The sequence below is a fragment of the Heterodontus francisci genome, chromosome 34, assembly GCF_036365525.1.
Source record: "Heterodontus francisci isolate sHetFra1 chromosome 34, sHetFra1.hap1, whole genome shotgun sequence".
Classification (NCBI taxonomy): Eukaryota; Metazoa; Chordata; class Chondrichthyes; order Heterodontiformes; family Heterodontidae; genus Heterodontus; species Heterodontus francisci.
In genome coordinates, this window is record NC_090404.1 from 24,127,248 (window position 1) to 24,141,900 (window position 14,653).

At 42.9% G+C, this 14,653-nt stretch overlaps 1 protein-coding gene and 1 pseudogene across 1 annotated transcript in view; one reads left to right on the forward strand and one right to left on the reverse strand.

The window, feature by feature from the left end:
- LOC137349236 (zinc finger protein 91-like) overlaps positions 1-14,653 on the forward strand; it is a 233,097-nt pseudogene that overhangs the window by 138,693 nt on the left and 79,751 nt on the right.
- Positions 1-14,653, reverse strand: part of LOC137349209 (zinc finger protein 432-like) — a 117,319-nt gene that overhangs the window by 29,417 nt on the left and 73,249 nt on the right. The window lies entirely within an intron of this gene.

The window sequence follows — 14,653 nt, forward strand, 5'->3', positions numbered from 1 at the left end:
GCCTTATTTGTCAAGGATCTGTCTACCTCTGCCTTAAAAACATTCAATGACCCTGCCTCCACTGCTCACCAGGGACTCACAACTCTGAGGGAAAAAAAATTCTCAACTCTGTCTTAAATGGGAAACCCCTTATTTTTAAACTGTGCCCCCTTGTTTTAGCCTTTCCCAGAAGGGGAAACATCCTTTCAACATCCACTATGTCAAGTCCCCTCAGGATCTTTTATGTTTCAATTAGATCACCTCTCATACTTCTAAACTCCAATGAATACAGGCTCAACCTGTTCATCCTTTCCTCTAAAGAGAACCCTTTCATCCCAGGAATCAGTCGAGTGATCCTTCTCTGATCTGCTTCCAATGCATTTATATCCTTTAAGTAAGGAGACCAAAACTGTATAGAATACTCTGGATGCGGTCTCACCAATGCCCTGTACACCTGTAGCAAAACATCTCTGCTTTTATATTCTATTTCCCTTGTAATAAATGACAACATTTGTTACAGTCCTGTAGTTTTTTTTCGACATATGCGGTTTGCCTTTAAGGTTTGCAGAGGATCAGTATTGCTTTAAGAGCCGACAAGATAGGTGGTAAGGATTATGGGATTACTGCAGGGTTTATTATAAATGGGTGGTTGTTGGTCAGCACAGACTCGGTGGGCCGAAGGGTCTGTTTCTAAATAAATAAATAAAAGTCCTAGGAGTTATAGGAAGGTGCATTTTCGTTGCCTTAGAAACAACCATTTGGAGACTGCGATTCAAAGGGTGCATTCTCGTTATCATAGATATCGCCACTGGGAGTGAGTTTCATGCAATACATTTGTTACAATTCAGTTTTGAACTGGCTTTTAGTGGAAGACAGTTTATTCTAACACACAGACACAGAGACAGAAGACACAGCTGGTGTTGGCTCTCAACCATTTAAACTGAAGGAATAGGAATTTAGTCTGTTTAAGTGTTATCTCTCAAAATTCTAAAAAAAAAAAGTCAAGCCAAAGCAGAGATCTCTGGTAATTTATTTTAGAGATACATCACTGAAACAGGCCCTTCAGCCCACCGAGTCTGTTCCTACCATCAACCACCCATTTATACTAATCCTACATTAATCCCATATTCCTACCACATCCCCACCTTCCCCTACCAATACTAGGGGCAATTTATAATGGCCAATTTACCTATCAACCTGCAAATCTTTGGCTGTGGGAGGAAACCGAAGCAGCCGGCGAAAACCTACGCGGTCATAGGGAGAATTTGCAAACTCCGTACAGGCAGTACCCAGAATGGAACCCAGGTTGCTGGAGCTGTGAGGCTGCAGTGCTAACCACTGCGCCACTGTGCAGTTACATTGTTATAATCTTTTATCCCTCAAAAACTCTAAAGTCAGATTGATTCTGTTGAAAGTATTTGCAAGTCGTTAATTGTTGAGATTCGCTGGAGAAGGACAGCAACATTCTGTGAGGACTTCAAGCAACATTGGACTGTAAATTTTCAAGGACTCTATTTTTTCTATTTTATATGGTATTTATATCTTCGTAAATTTTAAGAATTTGGTTCTTCTCATTAAAAAGTTAATTTGTTGATTTAAAGACACCAGGTTTGGTTAGCCTCATTCGGGGGTTAATAAATAGTACAATTTGGCTGGGTCTTTAATTTGGAAAGTTTTAAATGATATGCTAGCCAATCTGTGGAGCGACAGGATTGAATTAGTGCGTTGGTCCCACCACAATCAGAATCATATATTTTGATTGGGGGCTTTGACAGGAGTGGTCGGTTGTAACACATTGCATTTGCCTTCTTAGTCACTTGCTGTACCTGCAAACTAACTTTTTGTATTTTGTGTACGAGAACACCCAGCTCCCTCTGCATCACAGAGTTCTGCAATCTCTCCATTTAAATAATATGTTGCTTTTTTATTTTTCTGGCCAAAATGGACAAGTTCACACTTCCCACATTATACACCACCTGCCAAATCTTTTCCTTCTCACTTAACCTGTCTGCATCCCTTTGCAGACTCCTTGTGCTGGATTTTATTCACGCGCCGTGCTTCGCGGTGGTGCCCTTTGAACTCGGCAGCCTTCTGGCATGGAAGTGCCGCCATGCAGACCCCGCAATATTATGTGCAGGAGCTCATTTAAATAAAGGTGGCAGAGTGGCCACCCCCGATGACATAGAAGGGACAGCAGTGCATCCCTGGCAACAGCATCTGGCAAACTGTACAGAGTTCCGAAGGCATGCCAAATATGAACAGAGACCGTAAAATCGATGTGGGATGGCCCCGCCTGCCAGTAAATTAATTTACATATCATTATTGTTAATTTAAATATTTAGATGAAGCGCTTGCCGCCAAGCAGTGTGGGGCTGCACTAAGGTCCCCCCCGCTACTGATAATATGCGGCGGGCGCTTCTCAACATCGGGGGGTGAGGCGGGCCTCTCTTTGCGGAATTTTACTAGCCACCCCCTCACCCCCACCACGACCCATGGTGTTGAGGGGCTGGTAAAATTCAGCACATTATGTTCTCATCACAACTTACTTTCCTACCTATCTTTGTGCCATCAGCAAATTTAACAATCATACATTCTGTCCCTTCATCCAAGTTATTGATATAGTTTGTAAATAGTTGCAGCCCCAGCACTGATCCCTCTGGCAATTCACTAGTTACAGCTTTCCAATCTGAAAACGACCCATTCATTTATGCCTACTCTGTTTCCTTTCTGTCCTTGGCCTCCTTTTTTTTTGTACTTTATTCTTTCATGGGAGGGATGTATGCATTGCTGGCAAGGCATGTATTTGTGGCCCATCCCCAATTGACCTGGTCAACTGAATGGCTTGCTACGTCATTTCAGAGGGCAGTTAAGAGTCAACCACATCGCTGAGGGTTTGATGTCACATATCGACCAGACCAGGTAAGGACAGCAGATTTCCTTTACTACAGGACATTAGGGAACCAGATGGGTTTTAACAACAGCCGATAATAGATTCCTGGTGCTATTACTGAGAATTACTTTCAATTCCAGACTTGTATTAATTAAATGAATTTAAATGCCAGCAGTTGCCATGGTAATATTTGAACCAATGACCCCCCACCCTCAAAAAAAATGCAGGGCATTAGCCTGGGCCTCTGGTTTAGTAGCCCAGTGACATTACCAGTACACCACCATCTCCCCTTGATGTTGTAGTGTTCCAATGAAGCTCTACATAAGCTCGAGGAACAGCAACTCATCTTCCAACTCCGTGCTTTGCAGCCTTCTGAATTCAACATTGCGTTCAATAATTTTACAGAAATACAGAATTGTTACAGTACAGAAGGAGGCCATTCAGCACATCGTGTCTGCACCAGCTCTCAGAAAGAGTAATTCACTCGGTTCCATTCCCTGCCTTCTGCCCATAAACCTGCACATTCTTCCTTTAGATATAACAGTCTAATTCTCAATTGAATCTGCTTCCACCACACTCTCAGACAGCGCATTCCAAACCTTAACCACTCTCTGCGTGAAAAAGTTTTTCCTCATGTCACTTCTGTTTCTCTTACCAAATACTTTAAATCTGGGCCCTCTCGTTCTCGATCCTTTCACGAGTGGGAACAGTTTCTCTCTATCTACTCTGTCCAGACCCCTCATGATTTTAAATATCTCTATCAAGTCATCTCTCAGCTTTCTCTTCTCCAAGTTAAACAGTCCTAACTTCTTCAATCTATCTTCATAACTGAAATTCCTTATCCCTGGAACCATTTTTGTGATTTTTTTTCTGTACTCTCTCCAATGCCCTCACATCTTTCCTGAAGCGCGGTGTCCAGAATTGGACACAATACTCCAGCTGAGGTCGAACTAGAGTCTTACACAAGTTCAACATAACTTCCTTGCTCTTGTACTCTATGTCCCTATTAATAAAGCCTAGGATACTGTATGTTTTATTAACTGCTCTCTCAACCTGTCCTGCCACTTTCAATGACTTAGGCACATATGCACCCAGTTCCCTCTGCTCCTGCACCTCCTTTAGAATTGTACCCTTTATTTTGTATTGTCTCTCCGTGTTCTTCCTACCAAAATAAATCACTTCCCATTTCTCTAAATTGAACTTCATCTGCCACCTGCCTGCCCATTCGACCAACTTGTCTATGTCCTTTTGGAGTTCTGCACTATCCTCCTCATAGTTCACAATGTTTCCAAGTTTCGTATCATCTGCAAACTTTGAAATTGTGCCCTGTACACCAAGGTCTAGGTCATTAATATATATGAGGAAAAGCAAGGGTCCCAACACTGAAGTCCACTGTAGACCTTCCTCCAGCCTGATAAACATCCATTAACCACTACACTTTGTTTCCTGTCACTCAGCCAATTTTGTATCCATGTTGCTACCATGTCTTTCATTCCATGAGCTATAACCTTGCTCACAAGTCTGTTGTGCGACACTATATCAAATGCCTTTTGAAAATCCATATCAACCTTCACTATTATCTCCTCAAAAAACTCCAGCAAGTTAGTTAATCATGATTTTCCCTTAAGAAATTCATGCTGGCTTTCCATAATTAAGCTGCATTTGTACATGTGACTATTGATTTTTCCCAAATGATATTTTCTTGACATTTTCCTGCCAGTTAAACTGACTGGTCTGTAGCTGTTGGGCTTACCTTTTTTGAACAAGAGTGTAACGTTTGCAATTCTCCAGTCCTCTGGCACTACGCCTGAGTCTACGGAAACTGAAAAATTATGGCCAGTGCCTCTGCGATTTCTACCCTCACTTGCCTCAGTATCCTTGGGTGCATCTCATCTGGTCCTGGTTTTGTAGCCACTTTAAGTACATTCAGGCTATCTAATATTTCCTCTTTATCAATTTTAAACCCTTCTAGTGTCTGAATTACCTCCTCTTATACCATTGCATGGGTTGTATCTTCTTCTTTGGTAAAGGCAGATGCAAAGTATTCATTTAATACCTCAGCTACGCCCTCTGCCTCCATATTTAAATCCCCTTTATGGTCCCTACTAGGCCCCGCTACTCCGTTTACTACCCTTTTACTATTTATTTGTCCATAGAAAATGTTTGGATTCCCTTCAATGTTAGCTGCCCGTGTCTTTTCATGCTCTCTCTTTGCTTCTTCATTTCCCCTCTGGACCTTTTATATCTAGCCTGGTTCTCAATAGTATTTTCTACCTTTCATCTGTCATAAGTATAGTTTTTCTCTTTATCTTATCTCTTTTGTCATCCAGGGGGCTCGGGATTTTTGACCTACCTTTTCCCTTCGAGGAAACATTCCTTGACTGTGCCCGAACTCTCTATTCTTTGAAGGTAGCCCAATGTTCAGCTACTGTTTTTTCTGCCAACATTTGACTCCAGTTTATTCACCCCATCTCCATTCTTATTCCATTGAAATTGGCTTTCCCCCAGTTCACTATTCTTACTCTGGGTTGTTCTTTGTCCTTTCCCACAGATTGTAACCTAATCCAGACAGTTTTTTTAAAAAACTTGGCTTTGTACCATGAAAGCTTTTGTCATTTAATCTTTCCTGCCCTCTGCCCTATCATAGACCTTACCTTTTGTTCTTCTTTCCCCTCCCCTCCCCCACCCTTTCTCTTGCTCAAAACTTAATACATTCCTAATCTTGGCCAGTTCTGCTGAAAGGTCATCAACCTGAAATGCTAACTCTGTTTCTGTCACCACAGATGCTGTCAGACTTGCTGAGTATTTCCAATATTTTTTGTGTGCGTCTGAGAATAGATGACATCGTTTCCAGTAATGGGCCCCTGATCCAGGGGGAGTTGTGTCTCTTTGAGGAAAAGGTTATTCAAACTAGCATCTGTGTTTTCCAATCTGACCTGAGGTTATCTGTTGAAGATACTAATATAACACTGCTGTGTCTCTATATAGTCATTACATTGACTTTTAGCCTGTGTGTTAAATAGGCAAGTCTGACTATTTACAAACACTTTCTTTATAGATGAGCCCTGACCTATCACCAAATCTCTTTACCTCACATGATCCATGACCCGACTCCATAGCTACATCATTTACAGATACTCCCGAAACAGTTGCCATTACTTCTCATTTACAGACACTTTCTCAACATTTCCTGCTTTAGAGATACTCCCCGACCAGTCTCAATTTCTCCCCATTTACAGTTCTTCCCTGAACTGACTACATTTCTTCTTCATTTACAGACAATCTCTAAGCAGTCCCCATTTTGAAGATGAAAAAAAAACTTTAATTTTGGTCTGAACAGGACTTAACCAAGTAAGGCAACAGGATCACTGACCTGAAACGTTAACTCTGCTTCTCTCTCCACAGATGCTACCAGACCTGCTGAGTATTTCGAGCACTTTCTGATTTTATTTCAGATTTCTAGATTTTGCTTTTATTTCTATGTTTAAATGGCTTTGTCAATTTATCCGGGATCCCGGGATTACCAGTTCAACCATGCAGGCCTGCCGTTTGAATGAACTGTGCTTGGCAATTCATCTCACTTCCATCCTCCAATGTACAGACCTCGATTCACAGGATAATTCTGAAGAGCGCTGTTTAATCAGCAATCAACAGTTTTACAGCCAAGGGCTGTACTGTGGTAGTGAGGCTGAGCAGTATAAGGCTCTGGAGTAAAACTCCAGTCTCTGTGGAAGAATGGGTTCAAATCTCATCACTACAATAATTTGTGTCCAGCATTGCTTTGGACATTCAGTTTCTTGCTGAATGAACAAGTCCACATTTTCCACACAGCTTGTTCAGTTTCACCATCTTAGCTATTCTGCCAATATTTGAAGCCACGGCGAGTGCTCACAAACTCCATCAGCCTGCAAGAAGAGTTTTGTATTTATGCTGAAATAAAAACAAAAACTGCTGGAAGTACTCAGCAGGTCTGGCAGCATCTGTGGAGAAAGAAGCAGAGTTAACGTTTCAGGTCAGTGACCCTTCTTCAGAACTGGCAAATATTAGAAATGTGAAAGGCTATAAGCAAGTAAAGCGGGGGATGGGGCAAGAGAGAACACAGGACAAGGTCACAGAATAGCTGACCAGAGGTCGTGGAGCTTCTGTGTTAACGGACCGAAAATTGAACAGCCGCAAGTACAAACATGAAAAAACAGTGGGTAAGCAAACTGAACAAACTAAGATGAAATAAAATAAAATAAACACAAAAAAATATATTAAAAAAAGAACAAATAACTAAAAATAAAAGTAAAATGGGGGGCTCATCGTGCTTATATTTATGCTTGTCTTTCAATAAAGTTTCAACTTGAAGAACTTTGGCTTTTATAGGAAGTAATTTTGAAAATTTTGAAAAGCTTCAATGAGTGCTATGAGCAGCTCTGCAATTCTTTCAGATAATTCAACTTTAGAAAAGTCTCGGTCCCTGCCATTGTCTCTACAGTGACTGACAAATTGTCTCTTTTCCCTGCTGTCTATATGACATAAATTCCAACCGATGTCTCCTGAAATTGAGTTTCACATAGATTTGTTCTTCAAGCACGGTCGATATTTTCTTAGGGCCTTCCTGATCATCTTGCAATAAGCCTAGGTTATTCAACCTATGATTCCGATAGCTATCTTAATTTTAACTGCTAGTTTATCTGGTTCTGATGCAGCCAAATGAAGGACGCATAGCTCTACCATTTGTTTGAAAAGTTTATATTTGGAAAGAGGATCACTGCTTTCTAATTCATACATGGGAATTTAACCAACATCTTGCTGGCATTCCCGGGATTTTTCACGATTTCCTAGATAGGAAGACGCTTTCCTGCTTTCCTCTGCAGGAAGGTTTCAATGTGCTACAGATCTGGCTGCCTGCCGTGCTTTTACTTACTACCAAATCTTTCTGAACTCTGTAGCACTGTGGTGCTGTTGCTCCCCTTCACACGGTTTTTCAGGCATTGTCCACAAAGTGGTGTTTTGATGCAAATGGCACCATGATGCCTCAAATAGCTGTAATGGCTGTAATGGCTTTTTCAGCATTTTATTTTAAGCCTGCCTTTGTATCGATCGGCACTGAACTTTTCCAGGCTTCTTCAAGCCTGCCTTTGAATTAACTTGACTTCCAACAACCACAACCACAGTGCTATGTACGACTCCAACCAATGTAGAGTTTTCCCCCTGATTCCCATTGACTCCAATTTTGCTAGGGCTCCTTGATGCCATACTTGGTCAAATGCTGCCTCGATGTCAAGAGCAGTCACTCTCACCTCACCTCTTGAGTTCAGCTCTTTTATCCATGTTTGGACGAAGGCTGTAATGAAGTCAGGTGCTGAGTGGTCCTGGTGGAACCCAAATTGAGCATCAGTGAGCAGGTTATTGCTGAGAAAATGCCGCTTGATAGGACTGTTGACGATCCCTTGCATCACTTTGATGATGATTGGGAGTAGACTGATGGGGCGGTAATGGACTGGGTTGGATATCCACGTTTGCTGATGACACAAAGATGGGTGGCATTGCAAGCAGTTTGGATGGAAGCATAAAATTATTAAGAGATATTGATAGATTAAGTCAGTGGGAAAAACTGTGGCAAATGGATTTCAATATAGGCAAATGTGAGGTCATCCACTTTGGAAAGAAAGATGATAAAACAGAGTACTTTCTAAATGCTGAAAAGCTAGAAACAGTAGAGATCAAAAGAGACTTGGGGATCCAGGTACACAGATCATTGAAATGTCATGAATTGTTACATAAAATAACAAAAAAAGGCTAATAGAATGCTGGTCTTTATATCTCCAGGACTAGAATACAAGGGGATAGAAGTCATACTTCAGTTATACAAAATCCTGGTTAGACCACACCTGGAGTACAGAGAGCATTCTGGATGCCACACCTTCGGAGGGATATACTGGCCTTGGTGGAAGTGCAGTGTAGATTTAGATTAGATTAGATTAGAGATACAGCACTGAAACAGGCCCTTCGGCCCACCGAGTCTGTGCCGAACATCAACCACCCATTTATACTAATCCTACACCAATCCCACATTCCTACCAAACATCCCCACCTGTCCCTATATTTCCCTACCACCTACCTATACTAGTGACAATTTATAATGGCCAATTTACCTATCAACCTGCAAGTCTTTTGGCTTGTGGGAGGAAACCGGAGCACCCGGAGAATACCTGGACTCCAAGGATTACATTTCAAGGATATTACACAAACTGAGGTATTCACTGCAATTAAGAAGGTTGAGGGGTGATTTGATAGAATTTTTCAAGATTTTGGAGAACAGATAGGATAGATACTGTTTTTACCATTTTATTTTTCTGAGTATGAAACATGAACTTCTCGTCCATTCTCCGAGATGTGAATGGCAGCCGGTACTCCCCAGAATGCTCCGCGGGGGAAAATGTGGCCTAGCTCCATCAGACAGGCCGCAACGCGCAGGCGTAGTAAGACCCGCCCCCAGAGCTAGCCTGTTAGCGCGGAGCATGCGCGATGCAAATCCAGGAAGCTGATCGGGGGCGAGCGCAGCCTCAGTAACATCGAGTCTCAGTGGCTCTCAGACCCCGAATCAGAGTCGCCAGGTTCCGCGGACGTGCGGCGAGGGCTCTGGCGAGGACCATTAAAGCGATGGTGCAGCGTCTCCCTCATCCTAGCCTCCGCTTCCACCGAGTCAGGAAGCCTATGAGTTGATTGGCTGGTAAGTATTGTAGAGTTGTTTCCCTTTCTCCAAAGTTAGGAAGTTAGTCCAAGGAGCTGGAAATGAAACTTCAGAATAAGTGGCAGCTTCCCTAGATTTAAGTGACACCAACAGAAGGGAAGAAGCTGGTGATCTCTTTTGGTTAAGTAGTGAGGTTTATGAGTATCGGTAAGGTTTATTATCGAATAAGTAAAAGAATGATTGGGCTGCTCCAACCTCTACAGTGCACATCCTGTGTTATAGAAAATTTATGGCACAGAATGAGGCCATTCAGCCCATTGTGTCTATGCCCGCATAAAAGAGGTATCCTGATTAATCCCACTTTCCAGTTGTTATGGCTTCAGAGAGATCGTCAACATGAAAAATACAAGATATGAACACCTATTGAACAAATTTTCTGAGATTTCACGTTTTAAGTCTTTTATTATAACAACTAAAAGAAATCCCCAATTAACTAAATAGAACTTTGTAAATAGCTGACACCCCAAATTACAATCAAAGTTATTTTCTTTACTTATTCAACACTTCAATATCTCACACCACACTGATACATCACACAATCCTTTTTGATAAAATTGTTTGCAGTTAAACGTCCCAAATACCTCCCAGCTGCAAAGTGCTGGATCTCCCAGACTTTTCAAAACAAACAATATTTTCCTTTGCTCTCTTCTCCAAGCACCTCTGACCTGAACATCTGTGGATGATGTGATATCCAATGATCCTGTGGGCCCTTTACATCTTGTCAAACTTCGACTCTCAAAAAAAAGTTTTTAAAAAATGACTATGACTACGTTTCCACAGCCTTTCGCTGTATAGCATCAGAAAGCAAGCATTCACTCTCTCTCTCTCTCCAGCTGCCTCTGCTTGGTGCTTTCTCTTACAGCTTCCCTTGAGGTCTCACCCCAATGGGTTCTCTTCTTACGTCCTGCTTGAAGCACATCCTGTGCTATGTAGGAATTCCAGGACACTTCCTGTGAATAGCCAGCAGCCATGGTCCAAGTTCGTACCAACGACATAGGCAGAAAGAGGGATGTGGTCCTGCAGTCAGAATTTAGGGAGCTGGTCAGAAATGGAAAAGCAGGACCTCAAAAGCAGTAATGCTGCAGTGAAGAAGGCTTTTGACGAGATCCCACGTAACAGGCTGGTTAAAAAAGAAAAGCCCATGGGATCCAGGGAACTGCAGCGAGATGGATACAAAATTGGCTCAGTGACAGGAAGCAACGGGTAAGTGTTGACAGTTGTTTTTGCGACTGGAGGGCTGCTTCCAGTGGCGTTCCCCAGGGCTCAGTACTGGGTCCCCTCCTTTTTGTGCTATATATTAACAACTTGGGTGTAAATGTAGGGGGCATGATCAAGAACTTTGCAGAAGACACAATGATTGTCTGTGTGGTAAATAGCAAGGAGGATAGCTGAAGGTTGCAGGAAGATTGGCACCCGATCCACCACCTTCAATATTCACTCCCTCCACCACCGACTCACAATGGAAGCAGTACGTACCATCTACAAGATGCACTGCAACAATTCAACAAGGCTCTTTTGACAGCTCCTTCCAAACTCACTATCTCTATCATCTAGAAGGACAAGGGCAGAAGATGCATGAGAACACCATCACCCCGGGCCCTGTAGACTGGAACATTAATCCGCCCCTGGGCCCTGTAGACTGGAGCATTAATCCACCCCTGGGCCCAGTAAACTGGAGCATTAATCCACACCTGGGCCCTGTAAACCCAAGCATTAATCCACACCTGGGCCCTGTAAACCCGAGCATTAATCCACCCCTGGGCCCTGTAAACCCGAGCATTAATCCACCCCTGGGCCCTGTAAACCCGAGCATTAATCCACCCCTGGGCCCTGTAAACCCGAGCATTAATCCACCCCTGGGCCCTGTAAACCCGAGCATTAATCCACCCCTGCTTTAAAGAATTACAGCCCAGAAACTGGCAGTTCGGCCCCACGAGTCGATGCTGGTGTTAGTAATCCAGATGAGCCTCCTCCCAATCTAATTCCTCATCCCACCCTGACCCCCATATCCCTCTATTCTCTTCTCCCTCATAAATGTATTGAGCCTCACCTTAAACACATCATTGCTATCTGCTTCAACCACTCCACGTGGCAGTGAGTTCCTCATTCTCACCACTCTCTGAGTAGAGAAATTCCTCCTAAGTTCTCTATTTGACCTGTTAATGTCTGTCTTATATTGCTGCCCCCTTGTTCTGATTGACTGATAATTTTAAAGACCTCTATCAGATCTCCTCCTAGTCTTCTCTTTTCCAGAGAAAGGAGCCCCAGCCTGCTCAATCTTGCTGGATTGTAACATCCTCTCTGGTGACATCTTTGTAAATCTATTCTGCACTTTCTTCAGTGTTTCAATATCCTTTTTTAATCTGGAGACCAGAACTGCTCACAGTCCTTCTAAGTGAGGTTCTCTATAAATTTAACATTCCCTCCCTGCTGTTACATTGTATTCCTCTAGAAAAGAACATCAGCTCTTTCTTTGCTCTCTTATCAACTTGTGTTGTTCCTTTTAGTGATTTATTTGACTCTGTTCCCAGATCTCTTTGCTCCTCTGCTCCATTTAATTTCTTACATTCTAACCAATAACTGGCCTCCTTATTCCTCCTCCCAAAATGAACCAGCTCACATTTCATTATGTTGAATTTAATTTCCCATTTATCTGTCCAGTCTGCCAGCCTATTTATGTCTTCCTGGATTTCAGTGCAGTCTCTACATTATTAGTTCTACCACCCAATTTAGTGTCATCTGCAAATTGTGAAAACATCTAATTCCTGAGTCCAAATGTGGGTAAAGAACAGAATTCCCAGTGTACTTTGCACCACAGTTGATGTCTTGGCACTCTGGTATCTCTACAATTTATTTGATAATTTTGTTCATTGCCTCTCCAGCCCCAGTGTCAATGGAATGGCATGTAAAGAATCATCCACTCAGCAATTGGAGCTTTCAATGGCAGATTAATTACCCAAGATCCCCCGTGGGTCAGAAAGTCCCCTATCAATGACTGCAGGAGCCCAGTGTGCTTTTGGCTTCTTTTAGTTTGATTGGACCACAAATTCCAGATCATGATCCAGAATCAGAGGTAATTGTTAAAAGAAACAATTGCGAAATGAGGGAAAACCTTTTTACACAGCGAGTGGTTAGGATCTGGAATGCACTGCCTGAGAGTGTGGTGAAGACAGATTCAATTGAGGCCTTCAACAGAGAACTGGATAATTCTTGGAAGAGAAAAAATTTGCAGGGCTATGGAGAAAAGGCGGGGGGAGTGGGACGAAGTGAGTTGCTCTTGCAAAGAGCCAGTACAGACACGATGGGCCAGAAGGCGTCCTTCTGTACTGTAACCATTCTATGATTCCATTCTATTTGGGGGAACAAGAGAGGAAAAAATGTTTCTGGACTGACAGTGTTAGCTTTTATAAACTCCTTTTACAGGATATTAGAAGGGGAGGATTTGCAGATGGGAAACCCAAACCAATCGTCACATCAAGATCTGACTCGATTCATCAGGATCTGAATATCATCGGCCTTTGAATGTGGAAGGAGAAATGTTTGTCAGTTCTGTTTGTGGGAAAAGATTTCAAACATCAGTGTGACTGGAAAAGAACCGAGAGACAAACACACCCAAGTGAGAGTGTTCCAGTGACTGACTGTGGAAAGAGCTTTAACCAGTTACACAGATTGAAAAAGTAACACCATTCACAGCAGTGAGAAACCGTACACGTGTTCCATGTGTGGGTGAGGCTTCAACTGATCATCCAACCTGGAGAGACACAAGGACAGCCACAGCATGGAGAAACCATGGAAATGTGAGGACTGTGGGAAGGGATTTAATTACCCATCCCGGCTGGAAATTCATCAACGCAAACATTCTGGGGAGAGGCCATTCACCTGCTCCATGTGTGGGAAGGGATTCACTCAGTCGTTCACCCTGCTGAGACACCAGCGAGTTCACACTGGGGAGAGGCCATTTACCTGCTCGGAGTGCGGGGAGGAATTCACTCAGTCATCAAACCTGCTGAGACATCAACGAGTTCACACTGGGGAGAGGCCGTTCACCTGCTCGGAGTGCGGGGAGGAATTCACTCAGTCATCAAACCTGCTGAGACACCAGCGAGTTCACACTGGGGAGAGGCCGTTCATCTGCTTGGAGTGTGGGAAGGGATTCACTCAGTCATCCACTCTGCTGACACACCAGCGAGTTCACACTGGGGAGAGGCCGTTCACCTGCTCCGAGTGTGGGAAGGGATTCACTCAGTCATCTGACCTGCTGAGACACCAACGAGTTCACAAGTGACTGCAGGGGTTGGATTCTGCTGTTATTGCTGCTGTTAATCACATCCGGGACTGAACCATGGTCATTCTGACAGTTTGAGTTTGTTTCTGCTGATATTAATAACCCTCTAACTGGCCTGAGGTTTCATATTCTGGATCAATAGCAAATAAATGATCTTTGTTTCCAACACACAGTGTGTCGAGTATTTGTTTTCTCCAGGATAAGAAGAGAGTAAATGAAATCCTGTTCTCGACTGCTCCATTTCTGGGCCTTTATTTCTCTCTTGAAGAAAGACTTGTATTTTTTTTGGGCCTTTCATGACATCAGGACGTCTCCAAGCACTTTACAGCCAATGAAATTCTATTGAACTGCAGCCACTGTTGCAATACAGGAAAAGTCACAGCCAATTTGCACACAGCAAGCTCCCACAGACAGCAATGTGATAATGTCCAGTTAATCAGTTTTAGTGATGTTGATTAGGTGATGAATGTTGACGCTGGGGAGATCTCCCCTGCTCTTCAGAATAACACCAATGGATTTTCTATACCCTTCAGTTGAAGGTGTCCTCTGAAAGACGGGACTTCTGACAGTGCAGCACTCCCTCAGTGTTGCAGTAGAATTTCAGCCTAGATTTTATGCTCAAATCTCCGGAGGTGGATTGGAACCCACAACCTACTGACTTAGAGATGAGAATGTAACCACTGAGCTACAACTAACACCTCATCATTAGTCTAGATCTCTAGTTTATTTTCGTTTTCATACCTTTGTTATTCTCATG